The sequence below is a fragment of the Camelus bactrianus genome, chromosome 7, assembly GCF_048773025.1.
Source record: "Camelus bactrianus isolate YW-2024 breed Bactrian camel chromosome 7, ASM4877302v1, whole genome shotgun sequence".
Classification (NCBI taxonomy): domain Eukaryota; kingdom Metazoa; phylum Chordata; class Mammalia; order Artiodactyla; family Camelidae; genus Camelus; species Camelus bactrianus.
The window spans coordinates 81,495,833-81,502,758 of NC_133545.1; the positions used below are offsets into that span (position 1 = coordinate 81,495,833).

The window sequence follows — 6,926 nt, forward strand, 5'->3', positions numbered from 1 at the left end:
CAGTCTCAGTCCTCCTGTCCTTGTGGCTCGAGTCCACCTCCCTATCTCACTGCGATATCCGTGTCTCCAGGGGACGGCCATCCCAGGAGGTGGGTCAGCAGATGGAGACCTTGAGGGCTGAGAGACCCCTTTGTTTTGGAGAGAAGAGTCAGGTTCCCCCCATCCACCCTGCACCGGAAGCCATCCAACTCTGCCCAGGCAGCGCTGACCAGACGTGCCCTGACATTTCCATGGCATCAATATTGTTGCTGCCGGGACAGAGCCTGGAGCACTCATCTGCTTTACAGAATTGATTTGCCCCTGCTCATCCTGACTCGGTTCAGCAGGCTGCATGGACCGAGTGAGCGTATTCCCAGGAAATAGTTCCCTGATAACTTTGGAGCCTGCCAGTCTGCGGGGTGTTGTTCTAGCTTCTGTAACAAAGAAGTGAGTGTTGGTGCTTCAAAGAAAAGTTATTTTTTGCCCTTCTATAGCTGAGGTTGGGTGACTTTCCGATGTATGTTTTTTTCTTTTCTTTTTTAAAGAAGGTGTTTATTCGTTTTCTTCTCTTGATTGTGACTGTAGCTCATTTTTTTGTGGGATTCCTCTTGCGAGCTTTTCTCTCTGCCTTCCCATGCTGAGGATTCCCCGAGCCCCCAAATTTGTTTTACTACCACGAGCATAAAAAAAAGTAGCACGTTTGCATTTTGAACCGAGCAGAGATTAAGGGACGGGCAGCCTTGAAAGAGTTCTTTCTCAACTTCTGTTCCCCTGAGGTTACCCACGTTCAAGATGCTGTTAGCACCGGGTCAGTGTGATGAAATGTATGTGTTGGGTCCTTTTGGTGCCAAAGTTTTGGCCGACAGTCTGATCCACCCGACCGATGGCGGTGCTATTTCAGAAACATCCTGTCAGGAGAGCAAATACAGCCCAGTGGTCCTTCGAGCACTGCAGTGATAACTAAAAATCCCAGCGAGCGAGAAGGTTAATTTTTCTCTTTAGAGGTAGGCAGGCAGCACTGGGGAAACAAACAGTTTATAAAGGGAGAATTTTAGCTTTAATACTAAGCCCTGGTTAGACCAAAATTGAAAATCCCACTAGGGTTACAATAGAAGATCATAAATCTTTAGCCCTCCTTCCATTCTATCAGGGCTTGCTTGAATGGGTCGTTAGCAAGAATATAATGTGGAAAATAGCGGTAAAAAGAGGTTATTATATTTTAAAAGTTTACAGAACAGGGCTTCAAAAAAACATACCATGTTAGAGCACGGAAAAGCAATAATGAAGTAGCAGCGTGCATAAAATAAAATAAAATAAAAATTTTTTTTGTAATAATGTAGGAAAAGAATCTGAAAAAAAGATATGTGTGTGTGTGTGTGTGTGTGTGTGTGTGTGTGTGTGTGTAAGGGAGTGGGGGCAGGAGGAAGGGTAGGGAATAGGGAGGGAGAGACAGGTGGGCCAGGCTACCTCACCTTGCCCAGCTAGAAACTATGATGTCCAAAGTCTTAAAAGAATTCACAGATGCTGATACAAACCATACCCCTCTGTCATTTTTCCTCTTGTCCCAAATAACAAATTGGTCTTTAAAAAAAAATTATTTATTTTTATTTACCATCTTTTTTTTTTTTATTATTTTTTGGCAAGGGAGAGTGGTAATTAGGTTTATTTACTTTAATGGAGGGACTGGGGATTGCAACCAGGACCTCCTGCATGCTAAGTATGTGCTCTACCACGTGAGTTATACCCTTCCCGCTAAAATCGGTCTTAAAATAATTCACAGAAACTTCTGGGGTCTGGGACAGGGGGAAGACTTAGTCTTGATAATCATTTCTGCATACAAATCTGAAATTTGGGGCCAACACATTACAGAGCTCAGAATTCCACTCAATTGCATGGAACCATGGTGGGGGGGGAGCCCCCCAGTGTACTGACCTGTCTGCTCTTCTCCCACCCTACTGAACATAAGGAAAAAGGAAAGGATTGTTAAGAAGGATGACATAGAGAAACAGGTGTACAAAAATGGAAAAAGCCAAACAGATCACAGAGGAAGGATGAATTCATCTACCAGGTAGTTCTGAAGAGAGGAATAATAATAACACAAATAATGATGTCTACAGAATGGGTTTGTTTGCCAGACATTGTTGTGAGTTTTACATGGAATCTCAATTCTATGTTTCAGACCAGAAAGTGAGGCTAGAACAGCAGCTTGCTTAAGTCCCCACACTTAACAAGTAAAAGCTATGGCACTTCAACTGGGTCTGGATGCTGTCCCACCTGTCAAATTACCTACCGCAGTGAGAGCAAACCCAGCGGACCAGCACGGTTTACATGATCTGGTGGCCGGCAGTAAATGTCCTTCTGGGCATTTTACTGGCCATCACATTTTATCTCCATCACAACTTTACGAACTGAGGACTGTCAGTTCTATTCTAGAGATAGATCCTTTGGGACTGTAAAAAGTCTCGTTAATTTCTGTCCTCATTCATGGAGCAAACAGTTATTGAATACTTACAGTTTGACCCTGCTGGGTGGTAGACATAAAATAAAGGGCAAAGAAGTCAATGTCTTATTCTCAAGGAGCCTGTATTTTGTAGGCAAAAAAGAGGATGTACACCTAATATGCACACTGATGGCGATTTAGTTGCAAATTTAGGGGTCTTTCTAAAGGAAAGAACACGTTCCTGGAAGAGCCGGTAACAGATGAAGATGGCCTCTGCAGGACAGGGTGAGGGCTGGGCGGGTGGTCATCCGGGGAGGTTTCATTGAATCTAAGAGATGGGGAGGAGGTGGGAAGGGATGTGTGTGTGCCCGTGTGGGCGCGTTTGTGCGTGTGTACCTGTGTGGTGGGGGTGTTCCAAAGAAGGTTTTAAACAGAAGAAAACATAGATGCAGAGGCCTGTGCCTTCAGGGTAGCTGGCGTATAGAAGTCAGAAGTCTTGGAGATGACACTGGAAACACGGCGGCCTTGCAGAAACCTTCTTGATGTGTCCTGGTTGTGGTTACCGTGCGATATTTCGTGATCTTCTTCCCAGCCCAGATTTCACATCCCTTTTGGAGAGTGGGCTTACAAACCTGCTGCCATCTGACCTAGCCCTATCCAGTTTCTTCTCCTACCTTCTCTGATGATGCAATCCAGGTAGAATGCCAAGTGTACCCCCCCTGCCTCCTGCCACTTCCTCAAGTTCACGCCGGTGCGGTACTGTGACTAGCCAGTTATAGAGTCAGACAAGCTGAGAATCAAATCCTGGCTTGACTGCTTAATAGCTCTGTGAATTTGAATCAGTCTCTTGACCTTTTAAAGCTTTGGTCACTGACATGCAGAAGGTTTGATATGAGGAATAAAGGAGATGATTTCTATGAAAAGCTGAGCCCACTGCCTTGCACATAGTGAGGTGCTCAAGAAATATGCCAACGAGCAATCAGCACATCCTGATCCAAGACCCGGGCTGGTGCTTCGTAGGGCTCTGCCCCATCAGGAGTGAGCTTCCTCAAAGTTTTCCCTCTGATTCAACTGTAAAAGCAACCTCCTTCCTCTCCTCAGGTTTGTGAGATACAGTCTTGTTAAAATCTGTAAAAAACAAAGTCTAATGTATAGGTGGCCTCTTGGAAAAGATGAGAATTCCAAAGATGGTTAAGATCCAATACAGTGAACAAATATATAGCATTATAATCAAGGCAGAGCTGGATGAAGTCTTAACTCTGCCAATCACTAGTTGTTTGACGTCAGGTAAATCACTTAAAGGATCTGAGTTTCCTTCTTTGTGGAATGGAGAAAAGGAACCATTTAATAAACGAAAGAATGTAAGAATATCTGGCCCATGAGTAAGTGGGTGTTATCATTTTAACTTATGAGAGTTTCAAGTTCAATGTCTAGGTTAAGCATGCGCACAGATGAGTTAGAGCAAACAAACTACATTCAAATCCTAACTCTCCTACCAGGCACTGCGTGACATCTGGTAAGTTCCTTAGCTTTCCTGGCCTTCAGTTTCTTCACCTCCAAATCTCACAGAATCATATCCGCCTTCCAAGGCTGTTAGGAGATGATGTATGTTAAGTGCATAGTAAACAGCCAATCGTGGCAGCTGTTCTATTGCTTTTATTATTGTTGTTGGTGTTACTCTTGTTATTTGTTACTGTTGGATGGGTGGAAGGGAAGCAAACAGAGAGAGAGAGCAGAAAAAAAAAATACAAGCAGAAGCCAAAAACCTAGACTGCAATAAATGAAGAGGCAGCTTTAATGTAAGAAAGAGTTTGGATCTGAAAACTGATAAAGTTGAGGAGATTGGAAGAAGTCAGATTGAAAATTGAACTCAGGGAGCCATCCTAGCCCCAACCCATCCATATAATGTCAGAACCTTCCTAGAGATTTTCAAGGAAGGGACGTCCAACGTCTTTCTTAGTCACTCATCTCATTTCTTACAACGTCTGGGATTTGGGGGTTTTCTTCTCTTGTTGTCATAGTCTAATTATTTGCCCCCAGTTTTATTGAGATAAAATGACATATAAAACCTTGGACAAGTTTAAGGTGTAAGCATAGTGATTTTATATATGTGCATATTGTGGAATGATTCCTGCAATACATTTCATGGACGTCCATCACTTCATTGCCCGATTCTTCATCTGCTTCGGTGCACGTGGAGAAGAGTCACTAAACACATTGTATCTTTTCAAATATTATATCCATTTTATATTATTGCCTATTTTTAATAGCTATATTACGGCTCCATGGGGCAAGGCGAACTGACTTTTTTGAGTAACTCTGCCCCAGTAATAATCACGATGACAGAGCATGCCCACCTGTTGTCAGGCACCCCACACAGTAGGGCCGATTTCCATGTTTTAATTTGCATATGAGAACTTCATTTTAAAAGGGGGATAATGGGGTCAGGGGTGTGGAGGGATTAAACTAGGAGTTCAGAATTTGCAAATACACACTACTGTATATAAAATAGATAAACAACAAAGTTCTACTGTGTAACTCAGGAAACTATATTCATTATCTTGTAATAACCTACAATGAAAAAGGATATGAAAAGACATATATGTATGTATCCCCACTGAAACAGTATGCTGTACACCAGAAATTAACACAACATTGTAAACAGACTATACTTCAATAAAAAAAGTTAATTCAAGCAAGTTTAAAAAAAAGGAAAAAAATTTTTTTAAGTTTTCCAGTAAGAAGAGAGGGAGATAAATCAGAAAATAGGAACTCTAGAAGTTCGTGTTTGTTTAAGGTAGTAACATAACAATATATTAGATGATTATAACATACAGATATTGGAAATGGATGACAGTAAAGTCATAAAAGACAAAAAAAATTTTTTTTAATAAAAAGGTGAAACATCCTCTCATTTTTCATGACCATGAGGGGACAGAGGCAACGCACAACTTCAGTTTGTCTGCATCATTAGCAAAGCTCTTCGTCCATTACTAGGAGGAATTTCCCATGGGGCGCCTGTGGTTACCAGTCAGCATCCCCATTGAAGAGGGCTCCTGAAGGTGTGTAAACAGGGATAATAAACTCATTTACTACAGATATTTCTTCATCTGATCATTTTTTCTCTCCTTCTCCCTGCTTACAGTGGATGCTTACCATACGTTTGTCTCAATTAGACTCGACTGGACTTGAAGAAGGAAAAAAATCAGGCTATTAATGGAAAGAGGACTGAAATGGATCTCATTCCCAAATGCAGTATGTACCATAGACTGTTAATTTGTGAGAAAAAAATCCGTCCACCATTTACACAGATATTCACATGAAAGCCCATTTTCAGCTTATGATTAAAAGGAAATGAAACCAATAGCTGTCAGTCTCCAAGAGGCTCTCTCATAAGGAGCAGAGTTCCTGCAAAATGATAGGCAACTCTTTGCATCTAAGGGAAAGTCTGCGATGAGGATGGAAAACACACAAGCCTGCGAAGACAGAGCTCCAGGAGCAAAGAGCAAAGCAGAAGACATGGTGCTTTCGACACCATCAGACTCAGCTCTGCACGCGGAACACGCACATCCTCTTCACCTCCACATGGAAATGGGCTCTCGCTTTTTTTTTCTTGAAACATACTCAAGTCAGTTTTGGTTTCCTTTTTGCTTAAAAATATTTTATTTTCTTTTTACATATATTTATTTTTATTTTATTTATCATTATTTTTTATTTTTCCCCCTTAATGGAGGTACTGGGGATTGAACCCAGGACCTTGTCCACGCCAAGCACGTGCTCTACCACTGAGCTATACCCCCAGCCCTCTCCTTTTTGACTTTTGCTAAAGACATGTCTACAGAGAATGATCTCTTTGCCACGATGTAAACAGAGCAGAGAGCAGTGTGGGCTGAGACGGATGGATGTAGTCATGACCCCCTTGTCCACCAAGAAGCTGCATCTGAGATTTCTGTTTGTACAAACTGAGTTTAAAAAGCACCAGGGCAGAGGAAGACTTGCAATGATGCCTTGTGTGTTCCCCCTCCAACTGGTCTTTCCATCATGAACACCCTGGCAAACATAATTCCAGCTCCAATCCCACAGTTTTCATTATGATCCCTCATCTAAGGTATTTAGTTCTTTCCAGAATAAGGCGTTGGGAATACGTTGAAAAGAAGACCCAAGATGGCAGACTGAACCATCATTGGAACCTAAAGTTTTCAATACAAACAAACACAACAAACTGACTAAGTGCTTTAAAACACATCTTGTGGACTGGGAACCAGAGGTCAAAGCCCCAGAAGGAAACAGGGAATCCACAGCATTCTTCATTCCCATCTGTAGGTAACCACGTCTATGCATTTAGAACTTACTAAAAAATTCTTCACCAAGAAACAAGAAAGTCCAGTTACATCTGCTCGTTTTCCTCTTTCTTCCACAAAAATATAACACACACCTAGTCTTTGGATGTCACAAACGACGCTGAAGTGAATAATCTCGCTCATATGCCATGAAATGCATACGGAGG

The 6,926-nt window shown here is 42.1% G+C and overlaps 1 non-coding gene across 1 annotated transcript; it reads right to left on the reverse strand.

The window, feature by feature from the left end:
• Positions 1 to 6,147: 6,147 nt before the first annotated feature.
• Positions 6,148 to 6,219, reverse strand: TRNAA-GGC (transfer RNA alanine (anticodon GGC)). Its single transcript has one exon. It is a non-coding gene; the product is annotated as a tRNA-Ala (tRNA).
• Between the last annotated feature and the right edge of the window lie 707 nt (positions 6,220 to 6,926).